This window comes from Kryptolebias marmoratus, linkage group LG7 (assembly GCF_001649575.2).
Source record: "Kryptolebias marmoratus isolate JLee-2015 linkage group LG7, ASM164957v2, whole genome shotgun sequence".
Classification (NCBI taxonomy): domain Eukaryota; kingdom Metazoa; phylum Chordata; class Actinopteri; order Cyprinodontiformes; family Rivulidae; genus Kryptolebias; species Kryptolebias marmoratus.
Window position 1 is genome coordinate 9,348,692 of NC_051436.1, and position 17,782 is coordinate 9,366,473.

At 37.3% G+C, this 17,782-nt stretch overlaps 1 protein-coding gene across 1 annotated transcript in view; it reads left to right on the forward strand.

The window, feature by feature from the left end:
* Positions 1 to 17,782, forward strand: part of elavl2 (ELAV like neuron-specific RNA binding protein 2) — a 221,214-nt gene that overhangs the window by 23,586 nt on the left and 179,846 nt on the right. Inside the window, exons 5-6 of the mRNA XM_037976428.1 lie at positions 12,123 to 12,181; positions 13,909 to 14,039. The gene's annotated coding sequence lies outside the window, so the exon portion shown is untranslated. The remainder of the gene's footprint in view (positions 1 to 12,122; positions 12,182 to 13,908; positions 14,040 to 17,782) is intronic.

The following is a 17,782-nucleotide window of genomic DNA, read 5'->3' on the forward strand; positions in this document are numbered from 1 at the left end:
CAGCTAGTGGCCTGGCATGGAAGCTACAGCACATTCAAGGACAGCAGCGTTAGAATGTGAACGTGTAACTTTTTCACAGTCAACACAGGAAAATCTTTACTGTTTTTAGGAGATTGTTCACATGTAGTCAGGGCCTTAGAAGGCTGAAAGCTGAGACCACCTCCTCTGTTTAAAGTTGGTTTCTCCTGTTTGACATAAATTTCACCCCCATTGTGGTGAACATTTTGGTTCTTAAAGGAGTGTCCCTTATCCTTGAGGTGTAGGTGAAGAGCTGAGTCCTGTCCTGAAGAGCTGGCTCTCTTGTGTCTGTGGAGAAGCTGTTTGGTTTCTCCAATGAAGAGGTCTGGATATTCCTTGCTGCACTGAACTGCATACACCACACCGCTCAGTTTGTGTTTGGGTGTTTTGTCCTTAGGATGAACCAGCCTCTGTCATCTGAGAATCTTGTTGGGTTTGAAATTCACCAGGAAGTCGTGTTTGGATCTCTTTGAGTTTCTTAAATACTCCAGGAACAAATGGGATGACAATGTTTTTGCATTTGTTCTTCTCTTTGTTTTTTTATACGTTGTGTTTTATTAGAGTTCCTTGATGACTTGACAAAAGGCTACGATATTCACAATGTTTTGGAGAACTTTTTTTATGTTTCTGCTCCTTTTCCTTCCCTTCTGTCCTCATGGGGACATGTCTGGACTGATCCTGTAGCGTTCTTATGACAGAAAGTTTGTGTTCCAGTGGGTGGTGGGAGTCAAACAGAAGGTACTGATCTGTGTGGGTTGGTTTCCTGAAAACCTCACTGTTGAGGCTTCCATCCCTTTCCGTGTGGACCGAACGGTCCAAAAAGGCAGCTTGTTGTCGCTGGCATCCTCTCTGGTGAACTTGATGTTGTTGTTGACAGTGTTGATGAGTCTGGTGAACGCTTCTACTTCCTTAGCTTGGATTTTAAACGCAGAAAGAAAAAAAAAAAAACGATGGGAAAATCATAATTTTCAACGTGAGCCATTTAATAAATTGAGAGAAAAGGAGGCTTTTTAGTCTGTTTTGTGTTAAGGTTCGGCAGCTGAGAGAATATTGTATTCATTTCAGATATGTAAAGTGTTTTGACTCCACAAATTAAGAGCTTCTAAGCTCCATGCAAAGCACTAACTGAAAGAAAGCAAGAGCAAATCATGTCACTATTATAAGCCTTTATTGTTTTTCAATTTGAATTAGTTTCTAAATGAAGCATTTTAAAAAATGCACACCAGCTCTTGGTGTATTATCCCAGGCTTTTTTTTTAATCACATTGAAGCATGGTTAAGAAAAGCAAATAGGTGAGGGAAGTGGAACAGGCTTTATTTTTCATTTCTCTCAACCCGGAGGTGGAGGTATATATCTGAGGGCTGTTTTTTATTTTTTATTTGTGTGTGTCTGTGTCTGCATGCTGAATAAGGTGCTATTAAAGGTTTTAAAAGACTTGAAGCTTGGAACCATGCTATGGGGAAAATGTCCCCCTTTCAAAGCAGGAATTATCTCTGTAAGCCAAATCATTTCTTAATAAATATGTGTATATATATATATATATATATATATATATATATATATATATATATATATATATACACACACACACACACATCACACTGACTCAAACGTTGCACTCACAAAATGTACAGCCAGGCGCTAAAATGACTGTTCATTTGGCAAAAATATAAATAATGACAGCCTCAGTGTCAAGATTTTAGGGTCTGTCTTTAGGAGTTTGGTATTTTTTTGGTTTCATTGTGTTTTGGGTAAGTTTTTTTTAATGTCTTATTATGGCCACTAGATGTCCCCAGTTGTTGTTGCTTCCATCTCCTCTCACACCTGCCTTCCATTTATAATCAGCACACCTGTTGATCCTCATTAATCAACCCATCTTATTGTTTGTGTCTTTGTCACTTCTTCTGTTTACTACCTGTACTGTAAGTATTCTTTAATATTTTAGTAATGTGTGTGCGTTATGCTACTGAATCGTTTTTTTTTATATATATTGCTGCAGTTTCAGAGCTTTATTATCTGGGACTGAAACATTTCTTTCAATGCTCTACGTCCCGCTTTTTTATGGTTAAAATCAGCGTTACTCTGCTGCAGTCTTGAAAGCAAACGCAGTAATTCTGTTAGTAACCTAATTTTTTTGTGTATTTTGTCCAGATGTTAACACCCACCGCCATGAATGTCAGGCGATTTTGCGTGTGTTTTCAATTAGCAAAATATCTCCTAAAGCACTGGGTGGATTTTAATGAAACTCTCAATGAAACTGATTAGCTTTTGCTGTCGACCCAATAAAGTAAGGTGGCCACAGCTTGTTAACTTTATCGCAGAAAGGGCCGTAACAAAGTCAGTTTTACAAATATTGAGCTAAAATATGGCGTGGTAGTTACTGAAAGTCCTCTTCAACTCATACTGCAGACTTAGGTGCTAGGGTCCAGCTGTGGTTCAGGATATTTGAATAAAATTTTAACATGTAAGGCGTAGGTAACATTTGTTCCTTTGAAACATGCTAGGTTCATTCCAACTCACTTGCCTTTTTAACAGGAGAAAAACAAAAAAAAAGCTTCAAAACATTTTAAATGCCAAGTCTGTGTATCTCTCAACCATGATAAACTTAATTGGATGCTGGTGTCCTTTTCTCCTTATTTTATGAGAGTTTTAGCAATAAAACGGCACATTTTTAATAGAACCGATGGTTTTTATGCACTAAGAAACTTTATAATTGATACATACAACTTTTCGACTCCGAGTTGAGTCTTTTGGCGGTCCTCTGTCTAGTTTTTCCTCTTTGCATGCATAGAACTGTCTCCAGTTGACAACAGCTATTTGCCTCTTTGGCATTGGCTGCGGCAATTACATATGAGACTCTTTTATTCTTTTTTTTGCTTTTCAGTCATCTGGACAAAGACAGAGGGAGTAATTTTTCATACTTTTCAGCATGCCCACTTGCTCACTGTCACAGGCACTGTTTGTAATTAGACCACCATTACTGTCTGCCAAATTGCTGGTTATTTTTCCCCCCTCTCAGAAGCTTCCAAATCATCATATGCCTATATTTGCCAGTGAGAAAACCGAGACCACTTTGTCCATTCTGGTGGAGATGCATAATTGATATTGTGAATTTTATTTGAAACGCGCAACTTGGCTGAGAAGTCGTTTCTGGCTGCTGGAGATTTGATGAGCCTCCTGCCCTTTTGTCGAGTCGAACAGACTGTAAAGGCAGAGAGATGTACTCCAGGGACCAATGAGCAGCTAAACAGATGACACGAATCTGAGCGAGACTTCCAATGAACTTTCCTTGAACTAGAAAGGCCCAGTGATCCATAGCTCTACATGCAGCTCACCTCTCTCCACCGCCATCCTCTCCGCTCCCTGATTCTAATTCTCCTCTTATTCATTCTTCCCAGCTCCCTCCCCTCTCAGGAGGAGCCAAATGCAGTTGTAGTTCTTAAGCTAAAGTCACTAACAAGGCGCTGTCACAGTGCAGCACCACATCGCTGCTTCCTCTTTATGTGGGATTTTGGTTTGAAAGACGGCAGTACATTTTCCCCCAAAGGCCCCCTCCTTTTCGTCTCATTGCCGCTGACCGGTAATGTTCTCATGCCGTTGGTTTGATGTCACTGTTCACGCCCTAAATTAATAGTGTTCTGTAAATGTCTCCAATAAGACAGGAGCAAATATTCATCTCTTTTTAGGTAAAGCCCTGTATTCAGTCATCCAGTGGCTTGCTTGATGAGAAACTGTGCTGAAAGGGCTCGTAAAAGCCCGTATGAACGCATATTCTTTGCAGTTTACAGTAGCACCTATGGTGTGAATGTGTTTCACAATTTTTACACAGCTTAATCTTCACCCATTCTACCTTCCATTTTCCATAAACGCTCCTCAGCTTTAAGGTCATTCTGACATTCTGCTGGTAAAATCTGTCATGCAAAATTGCTGGTTCTTTTCTGTGTAGACTTTTTTTTTATATATATATATTTCACTGTGAATGTATGTGTATCAACTACAGGGGGCAGTGTAGGAGTTCACAATGCTGCTGCCGCCAACACACCATGTTCTTTCAGAGCCACAAAGGAGTAAGAAAGCATTTTTTTGGAATGCTGTTTAAACTTTTAATAGTATTTGTTTTAAAAGCAAGGCAGCAACGGCAGGTTAATAAGAAAAAAAATGCAAATGTAAGTTTTAAAACATGTCACTGAAAGACCTTGTGTTTTGAAGCACTGCTTTTTCTGTTTATTTAGGCTGGATTTAGATTTGCAGACACGTTAGACTGAAGACTGACTCTTAACTGAGTCTAAAAACTAACATGGTAAAGCTCTTGGTCAGTGGAGTTCACCATCGTGTTTTTGTCCTGCAAGTAAATTTGTTTCCGATTGAGACACCTCCCTAACTTCATACTGAACTGCCAAATATTTTTATGTATTAGATTTTGAAGACAAAATAAATGTCCATTTCCTTTTCCAATTTAAATGTAAATACACTTTGTATGCTTATCAATTTTTTAATTTAATTGAATTTTTTTGCTCAAGCTTTGAAAGAACTTTATGACTATATGGAGGCTATTTTATCTGCAGTGATTTTTATGGCCAGAACTATTTTGTCTCTTTGTACAGAGACATTGGTTTCACTTTATGCACTGCATTCTTCTTTTGGCTTTCGTTTATTACTCAGATGTAATTTTGTCCCACTGGTTTTTAAATGTAGCTGCAATGACAATAAAATAAACTTGATATATAGTAAAACGGCACACCATTGTGGATTAAAACAGTGCCACAACTGGGACTATATTGTAGAGAGGGTGTTGCAGGGAGAAATACACTCAAGGCCATATTGTAAAGTCTTAAATGGCTTTTTATCAACCACTGCTCGTAGCCAGTAAAGTGGCGTCGCTTTTGACACGTCTCTGGCACAGTTTGATGCAGGTGAAAGACATATGAAGTAACTTCAATGACCCAGTTAAGGAATGAAGGAAAGAAGCCGGACAAATATTGCAGGGATTAAACAGAGGGTTGTTTCGAAGCTCAAATTAATCAACTCCGTCACTATAAAAAGAGTGCACAATTATGTTTGTTGATGCTGAACAATAAGGTTGACTGTCGATTTCAGTTTCATACAAGTTTTGCATTTCTGCATTATTTCCGTCTGGATTTGTACCAAATAGCTGAACTCGCAGAACGGCACCGTGGCAAAAACAAAAGCCGGTACAACATTTTATCACAACACTGTCTAACAGGCACAAACAGTATATTAGAAGAGAGTGGAATGAGTAATAGGCAGATAATGAAGTATCATTGTAGCACCTAGACACACATTCGGCTCTGTGTGCACTGGAAGCTCACTGCAATTATTTATCTAAAGTAAATCATAATTATGGGCCAAGTAAAGTTTTCACGGTGCCACAAAAAGGGGGAGGGGGGAGGGGATTATCCACAACTCGCCCATTACAGAATTAATTGTTCTCAGTTTTTCTCAAGTAGTATTAATCATCCACAAATAAGCCATGGCACAAATTATGCTAAAGCACAAGAGACGCATTAAAAAAAAAAGTACAGTTTTGGAGTTGCACTCTGCAGATTAAACTGAAACACTGAGAAGTAATTTTATGCTTTTTTTAAAAATGATTTACAGCAAGCACACAGTTGGCTCTTGGTATGTATCTAATACTTCTGCCTGATACCTAAATCTTAATTTGACTTGTCTTTAAGAATCGTCTTACTGGACTGTCTGACTAGCAGCTACTGCGGTGGAGTTGGACTGAACCAACTCAAAAGTGAGGGAGGAGGGGTAGAATGCAGTTAATGTTCATTTTTTAGTTTAACTATGAAAATAAAAGTAGAATCCATAAACGGTACCTTCTTTTCTCTTATTGCTAGAACTGATGACCTGTTTTTTTTTTTTTTTTTTTTTTTTTTTTCTTTAAATCAAGCAAAAAGCACAAGTTGCACCTCTTTAGAAAATTGGGAAACAGCTGCTCCACTGAGCAGGCGCTCATGGTCTTCTCCGAATGTCTAATTTGGATCTAGTCGCACATAACGATTGCGGGAGTCGCATATTTTCTCCAGTTAAACAAGACATAGTTGAGCATTTGGACACTTTTCTGGTAGTGAAAACTACGCACGACCATGGCCTGGCAAACAAACATTTGCAACAAGCTACAAGAATTAGCATGCCTATCAATCGCATAAACCGTGTCCTCCAGCAGGTTTGTTACCGAGGCAGCGGACCCAGCTGTTTTCCTGTTTCATGCCAACCTGTTTGGCTCTTAACAATACTTTACAAAGAACAGAACAACTAATATTCTGCCCAGGAAGTACTTTTGCTTTAGTACTATAATTAAACTTATCGGGTATTAACTGTCAGCAATCATTAGTAAGAAAAAGCTATAATATTTAATACCAATGTGCCATTATTCTAGTAGTAGTAGTTGCAATATTATTGCTTTTAAATATTTTTTTTGTGTGTGAAAACCAAACTTCTATGTGATTTTGGAATTTTTGTTGGTTACCATGTTGTCAATTTTATACCAGCAAAGCCTAGACCACAGATGCTAAATATGCACTGTTGAAACACGTGGAATGAAACGCATATTTTAATCCTGGACACCATCTCTGTACCCTTGGCATTAGGCTGTGAGCTACTTGTTCATAACATTTGCTGAGAAAAGGCACCTATTTTGTTTTGATAGGTGCCTCCAGACAACATTATCAGATCAGTTGTTGCCAAGCTACAAACACAACAGCCCAATCTATTCATTATCTGGATATGTCAGCGACGGCACAGTCTTTTTTTTTTTTTTTCCCCATTTCAGTTGATCAGTTTTGCTTCTGTCTGTTCTTATTTATGTTTTTCAGTCTAATCCTGTCTGTTCTCAGCTTCCGTGTAATTGCGCTACTTTGGCTCTTGTGTCTTATCAAGAATGACACCCTGACTTTTTTCCCCCTCCCGCAGAAAGTGGGACAGACTAGTGCTCAGTTGGAATTGTCCATTTGTTCACAACGTAGTTTATCGTATAGTGAGTAAATCATTTTGTACTGTTAAATTTCAACCACATTTTTTCCCTCCACCAGTCTTTCAGAAAACTGTTAGGTGGTACAGCAAAAGCAAGGTTTAAAAAATAATATAAAATAAAAAGCTACGTGCTTTGAACCACCAGCTAAGAAGCTAACGGATCATACTAAATGTAATGTCTGCAGCTCATTATTTTTATTTCATAGAGACATAAAGGTGGTAATGGGGCTTGCTTTTGAATTACTGATACATGCTAAACACTGGAACTTTACAGCAGTTGTTTACAAATTGTTAATTTGTTCTGATATCCAACATATTTAGTATTTTATTGGTAATACTAATATCCTGAGTATTGTTGCATGCCTGAAGAGCAAGTGGCTTAAGTACAACCAAAAATGAAACAAGTATGAACAAATTTGTCTTAACATTTTCTGTTATTTTTATAAAGACCCGTTAATGAAATTAGCATTCCTTGAAGAAATTCTCATCACTCGACAATTTGCATGCCAAAGGTTTTTTTTAAAGAAAAAAAAAAACTTGGAGAAAATAAACTTGGAGTACGTGTTGCAGATGTTACTACCACACTGGATTTTACTTCAATATCTGTAAAATTGACTGAGTTGCAGCTGTTTTTTTTGTGTTTTTTTGTGTTTCCACCTAATCACTCTCTAAGATACTTAAATGTTTTCCGCAAGATGGTTTCCAATGAAGTTTTTCATATTTATCATTTCTTTGAAAAGTGCCTTGATATTTTTTTTTGTTTTTTAAAGAGCTCTGCTGATCAATAATATGGTGATTACCCTACCTTACCTTTGTGGCTTTTTGTATCTAAAGCCCTGTGGACAAGTACATAAATCACCCATTTAGCTAATGTTTATATCGTTTTTGGAGAAAATTACTATGGATTTGGAGGTTATGTGATTACCAAATGAAAATAAGCACATTTGTCATTGTTATCATTCAAAGTGGTGTTGGCCACTGAGGATGCTATTTGAAAAAAAAAAAATGATGAGACCAGGAAAGTTTAAATAAGTTGGATGAGGTGAGGCAAATGGAAAATGTGCTTAAATCCAGCCATCTTTTAGCAGTCCTTACTGCAGCTTGATAAATGCTTCTATAATGACGTGGAGAAAAGGTCGGTAAATTATTTCAGGCATTCGGTATCAGAGAGGTGATGACAGGAAAGATGTCAACAAACCACCCGGAGATTACAAAGAGTGTTTGCTGCAGTCAGAGCTGTATCTCTGTGCTCACTGCAGAATTCAAGACATGTTTAAGTTTCTTATTTGAGGCTGCTTGGACAGTTCCATTATTTGGAAACTTAAGGGAACTTGTTGGCTGCTTAAAACACATGCACTGTGCAAACTAAAGTCATGCACATTAGGCATGTTTTATTAAACCAGTTTTATTAGGCATATGCAGAATTCCAGAAAATACTGGATATTAATATAATATTCAAATAGTTGCATCAGTATTGGAGGAATAATTCATATCATTAATCATATTAAGCTTTTTTCTGAAATTAAAAAAATAAACTAGTAGACAAATTAATCATTATATCTGATCATTTAGGAAAATTAAAAAAATTACTCCAACTGAACCAGTTCTAATGCCAAAATAAAGATTTTTATTGATGTATGACTAATTATATAATTAGAGCGATGAAGTGATTAAGATTTTTAATCTTGTTTACCAGCATGCTATTATTTACTTATTTTCTTCAAAACATTTTTACATAACTTTTATTCATAGAAATATACTATTTGCAGATAGTTTTTATTGTGAACTGTAACCAAACAAACTTTTTTTCGTTTTATAAGAGCAGCAGAAGGACATTAAGAGACATCCGTCCAGGTGACTGGATTACTCACCATCACTGTGTGAAGGAGCTCAAGTTGCACTTCTGGTGCACTTCCTGCAGGAAAGTCATAATATTTCTAGCAGAATAATTCTAATGCCAAACTGCTCCCTATTCATTTATATCTGGAGCACAAAGTGATGGTGGGCATGCACAAAACGGGCTCATGTGTCATTGTTTCTGAAATGCTTTGTACTTTGAGAGTTTTAAAAAATTTCTATTTTGGAAAAAGTGTTTTTCTCACCGAAACTCCTGTTTGTGTGTAAATGAGAGGCGCAAATGCAGCAGAAAATCTCTCTTTAAGAAATACAAAACAGAATACCGTGAATAGGGCAATTTTTTTTTTAGTTTTTAGCCTTTTTTTTTTTTTTCCATAAGTATTTTTATACACAAGTTTTCTTTTATTTTCATGCTGAACTAAACATCCTGTATCCACGTTTTCGTTTTGCTTTACTGGTACGACGGCGGACCGCCGCTTTTAGTCATTCAGTTTAAAAAGTTCACCTTTTTGAAAGCTATTTTCATGGGACACTGGGGAAAAGAGGAAGAAGTAGTTCTGGACAAAATTGAATTTGATCCGAATTGCATTTGCTCCAAAGGAGGAGACATGGAAACCTTTTCGCTAGAATAAGCTGACAGTGATTGCATTTGTCTAAGCAGATAAATCATACATATTGAACTTGTCTCTCACAGTGTGACACTGCTCAGGCCTGATTGAATTTATCATTTTCTCATGGACCAAAGAAGCTTTGCTTACACAGAGAATCTCTGAAGGTCACACCGTTTCAGCATTTTAATTATTTGCATAGCCTCGCTTCCTTTTTTTTTTTTGAGTCTTCATCCGGATGGATTAGAGACCACAGAAATGTATTCTTCCTGACTATTAATTGCAAACGCATTAAACTGAGTCATACTTCCTGTTTTCCAAAACATTGTTGTATGGATTCTTTTCAGTCCCGCTTCTAAAGGTTTTAAATTAGGCATCCACTGCTCGATATGAAAGGTAACTAAAATGAGAGCGTTTAAATGGTGTGATAAAATGCTGCGCGAATCGGGTGGGGTTGGACGGTTCAAGTATACCTGATGGGAGATCAATTGTATTTGAGTGCAGCAGTAACACTTATGATGCGCTCGGCAACAGGGTGGGGGTGGTGGCTGCCATTTCTGACAAGGGGGACAGAAGCAGTCACAGGGAAGGGAGGGGGAAAAAAAAAAAATAAAAGCGTTGATGAAAGTCAAACCATTTGTGCCCACGACTGAAAGCTATATTTTATGGCTGCTATTCTTCCAAATTGCTTTTGTGTGTTGGGGTGGCTTTTTAAATAATGCAATCTGTTAAAAGCTCTCTATAAATGCTATGTTTGAGCAGTGTGGGAAGCTGGAATAGAATTGAGTGCATTTTTAGGGAAGAGGGTTATAATTTATGCACCATTGAAATATGGCCACTTCTTTTTTTTTTTGACACTTTGAATAGGGTTTAACAGGATCTGTGTGAAGACGAGTTCAGACTCGGACACCTTTTTTCATGTCAAGTAATTCAGATGAGTCTGGACTGTTTCGGTAATGAGGTAATTAGGAGTATTATATGATGTTAACTGGTGGCCGTTGAGCTATTTGTCCCTTTCAGTCAAATATAAAAGCACTAACTCGCAGTAGTGGTTACACAAAGGCTGAATGAGTTTTACCTTTCCACGCTTAGATTTTGCGGGGCCCTGCTGGGTATTAAGAGTTTCTGAATTTGTTTTTATGATGCAGGACGAGGTTGAAGAAACGGTCAGCAAACCATCCAAAGTTTAAAATAGATAAATAAATTTAGCAGCACTTTAAACAAAGGGATATGAGCTCCATTTGCAAAGAAAAACTCACAATTATCGGTATTTCCCCTGGTTAAAAAAAAAAAAAGTAAGGTTTAGTTTGATGACTTTTGTTTGGTGTCATTTTCAATTTTTTTATTTTTACCAACAGTGTGAATTGTGTCACATTATTCAGTTTGAAATACGTTGTTCTTACAACAACCATTTCAATGCCAACTTTAGAGTATTAGATTTTCCCACGCTTCCGCTCCAGATCTGTTGAGACGGGTTGGAGACTCCAGCAACAAATCTGAGAAGCATTCAAGACGGGCTCGGCTTGAGCTAGAAGCGCGAGTGCTGTTCAAGCTCTTATCTGTTGTAATTAAAAAGCTGTAAGTGGCAGTTGTTAGCATGCTCACGCACCCATCAGGGAGATGTAGCTCGTTGACCCTCCTCGCCACTACTTTGCTGCCTCCCATCAGAGAAGCTAACGGTTTACCCTCCGGACATTGGCAGACAGCATGATGGATCAGTTTTTCTATATTGGCTTGTTGATTCCACAGTCACCCCGGCCTTTTGCCCCCACCATCTAAGGGAATATTGGCATTTGCCACTCAAGCCGCTGCATCCTCAGGTCCCCGGAACTGCTGAATAATCAAATGCCTCCTGGCCTGTGGAATAATTAATGTTCAGCGCTGGATCTTCGTTCTCTGGTTGATCATACGGCACAGAGGAGAGCTTGGTGATAGGGATTGAATAAGCATGCTTTGAGGAGGGAGTCTTCAGCCTGATCAATGTTAATTTAATCTCAGCTGCAGCGTGCTCATAAGAGGCTACCAAGCGAGGTCAAACAGGGTGACCCAGTCTTTAATTATCTATTTATTCCTTTGTTTACTGCTTATTAAATCAAATGGGATATTTATAGCAGCAGGAATTGGGAGAGGCCGCATGTGTTTGTCTTTCATAACGACTCTGAAATATCACCGGGGCACTTTGCTTCTGGGTGTTTGCTGTGAAAGCTGCAATGGATTCTCAATTTGAGTCACTAGCTATGAAAACAACATGAATCAAGAGGAGGCATTATCGTCTATGAATTAGCCGATTGATCAGTTCACTCACTAGTTTATATGTAACTATTGTACGGATTGCTGTAAACATTTGCACAGACATTTGTGGCTCCCAAAGGAAGGACGTGTTTGTTTGGTTTTTTTTGTTCGTTTGTTAGTTTTCTTTGGCGGTGGAAAACGAAACCAGAGGGAGGTACAAACAGCAGTCGAAAATCTCAGTGTTTCAAAATATTCGGATTTAAAGTCGGGGCCTTAAATGCAGCTTTTTCTTTTCAGTTTTATTTTCTTTATTCAACTTGTGAAATGCATTTTCATTTGCAATTTGTTTAAAAAACAAAACAAAAAAACAATTAATTGCATTTTTTCTCTCTCCCTCTATAAAACTAGGCCTCCTGCCGCGGACTTGAATCTATCAGAAGACATGACGACCTTTTTACAGTTGCAAGGTAATGGGTTACCAAAGTGCTGACTGATTAATATTATAAATACATTTTATTCTAGTGAGTGCCAGAAGCTACGTTCTTTGCAAAGTGACTTCTTAGTGAGCGTCAACCTTGTCTGACACGCTTCACAAGAACTCTATATGGGGGGTTTGGAGATGGTAGGCAGCCAACCAAACTATTGTCAATGGACTGTATTCATGTGGCACTTCTCTAATCTTGTTGAGCACTCGAGCACTTTGCAGCACAAGCCGCATTCAGTCAGGGCTTCTTATTCAATACTTGGAGGGCTTTCGCCATCATACGCACACTGAACACCTAAGGAGCAATGAAGGGTTCAGCACTTTGTTTCACATTTATAATCAGCACAAGTGCTTTAATGGATATTATATTATTTAGAATTGGGGTTTACAAAATGATCTAGTCTGGAAGCAGTTTCCTTTTCTTCATCTTGGGCTCAAACAGCAGGGGTCTGTGTCCCAAATTTGCTTTCGAACCACCGTGTAGCTATCATTTATGACTAAAGGAGAAATACATTTTCAGTTGGAAAGAATATTATCACAAAGTTTGACACATTAATTCAATACTATACTGAATACTGTATTATGCAATTTAACTATTAAAAAAAAAAAAAAATTTGCAAAATGTTTAATGCAACCACTGATATTTGTTTTTCAAAAAAGTTTTTTTTAACTTGCTGATTTTTCTTGATTCACATAGCTCTTTCCTTGCTGCTGCTGCATGTTCAAATTAGCGTTTTTCTTTAAATATATATAGTAGAAGTTAATAAACTTGCTTTATTCTTTAATTTATGTCAGTGGTCACGTTCGTAAATTCTATAAACGCAGTAATTTAGAAATGTCACGTAGCTGCCTTAGAAACTAAATTAAAGTAGTAGTAGTAGTTCAGGCTATATGCAAACGCTCTGTCTACACCGCCACAATACTATGGATTACTATTGATATTTTGCTGAATATCTTTGTGTTCTTGGCAGATGTACTGCAGAAATATTATTCACAATGTCATGTGATTTCTACTGTGTAAATAGTGAGCTGTTGGAGTATATGTTGCCTTGTAAGATTAGCTCAGGATTTATGCGGTACATGCCCTGTCACACGACAGGTTCTGGCAGAATTTCTGAGCAGTGGCTCACGCGCTGCTGCTCATGTGCTGACCTTGAACTTGGAAGTTTCTCAAACTTCAACCCAATACATAACGAGAACGCATCGTGAATACACGTCACATTGCTTGACGTTTGACTAAACCGCCTAATTTTCCTTCAATTGATACGCCAACATCTAGCCATTCATCCACCATTTATTTCCACCTAATCTTAAATGGGTTGCGGGGTCAAGAGGTCTAGTAGAGAAACTCAGACATTAGTTTTTCCAGCGAGACTCTTCAAGTCCTCCTGGGAGATCCCAAGGCAATGCCTCAAGCAGAGGAGTTCAAGTATCTGAGTGTTTTCTTTCTAAAGTGGTGGTAGGGTAGGACGGAGCGGGAGATGAAGTGACAGATCGGGAGGTGTTCCAAAGGTGACACCTCCCGATCTAAGACATTTTGTTGGGATTTTTCTCTGTTTTTGTATTCTACCATATTAAACTAAATGATTTAACTCCTGAAATACACTTAGATGGAGCAGCTATAAATATAATTGCTTGATGTAGCTCTGAAATTTACTGAGAAGCTTAGCTCGTAATGTCTTTAATGGTGATGAACTGTTGCCTTTTCAGGATCATCTGGATGCCCAAAAACACACAACGATCTCAACCTGATGGAAAATAAATTTTGGAAAAAAAGAAAAGAACCAAGCCCAGATTTATTGTAAACATCGGATCCAAGAGGCTTCTTGAATGACTTGCAGGTATGTTTGAATTGGGTGTACTATTTTTCATTTTGAAGCCATAAAATATTTAAGAGGCAGCCAGAAATCCGTGCTGTAAGCTTGACCTTCAAAAGCCAAAACCGTGCTGGGTGATTACAGTATTTATACGGCTGTCCCCACCCGCGTGAGCACGAGTATAAAAATATTTAATTACTCAATTAACGGAGGTGGAATGTGACCCTGTAGGAAACAGGTGAGGTGAACGGGCTGTACGTGACCAGATTCAACAAAAAAAAAGGCAAGGGGGGAGCTAAAGAGGAACACAGCACTGCAGAAAAGAACAGATCTTTTGTGTTATAATGTTATATTATTAAGTAAATCTACATAATGGCATTCAAGTTGAGAAAAATGTGTTTAAATTTCAGTTATTTCCTTGACACAGCTCCACACTGAGGTGACACCTCTGAATGGCACTGATGGAGCGATAATGGTGCGCTCAATGGATGGATATCAAGTGATTCCTAAATGGATGAGAGTGCTGTAATGTTTTTTGGTTTGTTGGCGGAGGGCTGTGTGGAAAAGCTAGTGCACCGAGAAGAAATTCTCTCTTTACCTCTGTCACTGCTTTCACCCTTGATGTTATGGATTTATGGGGGAAGAGAACATTCAAGTCCCAGATGGAGGCTCTAATGTGGCCAGATTCACTTCATTATCGATTGTTCCTTTTTTTAACTGCACCAAAAGCGTTCAAAGGCATGATGAGAAAGGGATTACCATCACAGGGCTGAAATGAAACTTTCATACTTGCAGTTTGCAATTCCTTAAAGCACGGAGGTACTTTGAAAGGGAAATTACAAATTTACATTTCACATCGCTTCAGTAACGGGTCCAAACCTTCCCAGTCAATTTTTTTTCTTCTTGAAATTGCATATTTGGTGTTATATTATGGTCACTTCAACTGAAAATAACTGCCCTTAATACGTGGATGCTTACACAATACATTTGTTTTATTTAAAAAAATAATCTACAAGTGTATGGTACAGTTTTGTTTTAATTAAGACCATTTAGCTGTTCTATTTTCTAGTTTTAGTAGAAGTGTAGACAAAATTTGAAGAGGAAAGAAGCCAAAGATGTTCCTATACGTGACAATGAGATTTTATTGAATAGAGTGAGGAAAAACCTCTGTGGAGCTTAAATAGCTTGGGCATACTTACCTCTAAAAGCACAATTTAAAGCTTGAACAGATAATATAAAGTTGAGCTTTAAATGTCTGAACTGGAATTTTTACATTTTTTAGTTAAGATTTTTGGACATTTTTCCATAGATTGTTCATATTATTGATGAATGATGCCACGCGCGCTGTCTAAACTTCACAAAATGTTTACAAACTTTTTATTTCTACAGTGTTTAAACCTCATATTTAGTTTATGCATCAGAATGTAGGTATTTTTGTTTTTCTTTACCCAGTGTCTCTCTCTCACAGATATAGGACTTTTGTTTGTTTTCTCTCACCACCCAAAGTTCAGGACGTGCACATTCAAACTCTCGTTGACTTTTATTATAGAATAGAATATAATTTATTGTAAAGAATTTATTTTCAAAACTGGGTGTGGTCTTTCTAACTTGTCATATTTCCTAGATAAAATGCTGTAGACATAAAAAAAAGTGTGATGACCAGATACTTCTGCCACTTTACAATTCTGGATTTCTTTTTCAATATAATCCAGTTTTTGAACATTGGCCGTTTTGTTTAAGGCTTAAAATCTACTTTGTATTTTTGTCTGCCTGTCATGATGTGAACAGTGCAGGTGTGTGGTTACTATGGTGACCCTAAGGAACTACTGGCAGGAGCTTTAAACAGTTTATATGTAAAGACGCCAATATTTTGACATAGATTAGGTTATTACTAAAGGAGGTTCCAAATTATGTTTGGGCTTTACAGAAGAAAGTTGATGTATGTTGGAATTTTAAAATCACAACCTCTTAAAACATGTTTTAGTGATTAAAAATGTCAGTTCCCAATAACTATCAGAATATTAGCATTGTGATGAGTTGTCAGAGGATTCGATGGCAGGACTCAAGGGAAGTGTGTAATACAATGAAACCTTTGGTCAACAAAACCTAAAATGTGACGAGAAGCAAGGCATCCAGAAAACCCAACCGACCCGAAGCTGAACTGAGTGAGGCTGAGGCTGAGCAGTCACAAAGCACACGATGAAGATCTCATAAAGAACAGAAATCGTGCAGGAGTGTAATTCACCAGAGAGAGGTGATTATGAGGGCGGATGTAGGTGAATGATGAGTATAGGCTGGTGAGAAGATGAACTTGAGAAAAGATGAGGATAAATGAGGACCTTCGACGGCAATAACACTCAGGCTAAATAAAAAAAAAGGACATGGACCAAAAATAGACAAATTTAAAATACACCAGAAATACAGCTCTTATTAAACAATAACAAAATCAAGCAGATAGCACCTAAAATAGAAAGCAGACCTTGACATGAGTCTTGAAGAGCAGATATACATTTTAAATTCTGTCCACCTTAACACAAATATAAAAAAAATATAAAAGTTTTCTGCTGCATTTTTTTATCCATGTGCATACAGTGTTTTTAAAGAGAAAATAAAAAATTTAATTTACATTTATTTTTTGTTTTTAGATTTGATTAGCAGAGATGAGAAATGATAACACTGTAGCCAACTTTACATATGTCTACAACTATTTAGATGTTCTTCCTTTGTATTTTGATGTGGCGTTAATGTTTATCACCACCTAGTGTCCTGGCATGAGAACGTCAGCGACTCTGATGGCGTTTGATTCTTGTCTAGACTAAGATTTATTCTTATTTTTTTAACCAATTTGGTCTTTAAAAAAAAAGGAACATCCGAAGTTCAAGAGTAGTGTAGCCAGGGTTTTAGGCTTTTCTTTGAGATGTCAAGGCTGCCACTGTCTTACCAAATACATTTTTATTTGTACTTTTTTTTTCCTAGCAAGATTGAAAATGTGTTGAAAAATGATGACTAAAAGGTCAGAAAAGTAATCTGCGATTCTGGAGGCAAACTCAGTCCAAGCAGAGCATTTTTTTAATGGAATCCATTTATTCCAGATGTTGATTAATCATCCTTTGATGAGTTTGAGGGTCCATTCATAAAAACGTGAATCTTTCAACAGACTTTTTGGGAGACATTTATCATGTTTTGATAACTCAAAAGACTTCTAGCCATCATTTGATCATTTCTTTTTAATAAGCACATGTACTGAGTGGAGACAAACACATCCATCCATCCAACCATTATACAGAAATATGTCATCACTGTGGTCAGATCTATGTCCAATAGGTCCATGTGTTAAACTGGATATAGTGTAATCCCAAACAATATTTTCCAGGGCTTTTGGTCAGCTATAAGGCTTTTAATCACCCTTTTTGTAAAAATCTATTCTACGTGTTTTGTGTAACTACAAAGGCGTTTTTAAATAATACAATAATAATAATAATACATTTTATTTCAAGGCGCCTTTCTGGCACTCAAGGACACCGTACAAAAAATAAAATCAGCAGTAACAGAAAATAAGATGTAACAATGAAAGAAAGAAAAGAAAAAGAAAGTAAATAAAAATAAATAAGAAAAGACAATGTATAAAATCAATATAAAATCAGGCAAACCAATTGTGTCAGGTGGAAAAAGCAGATCTAAAAAGGTGTGTTTTGAGTTCTGATTTGTATTGTGAGATTGACTTTATGTTTCTAATGTGAGGTGGTAACGAGTTCCAAAGTCGGGGA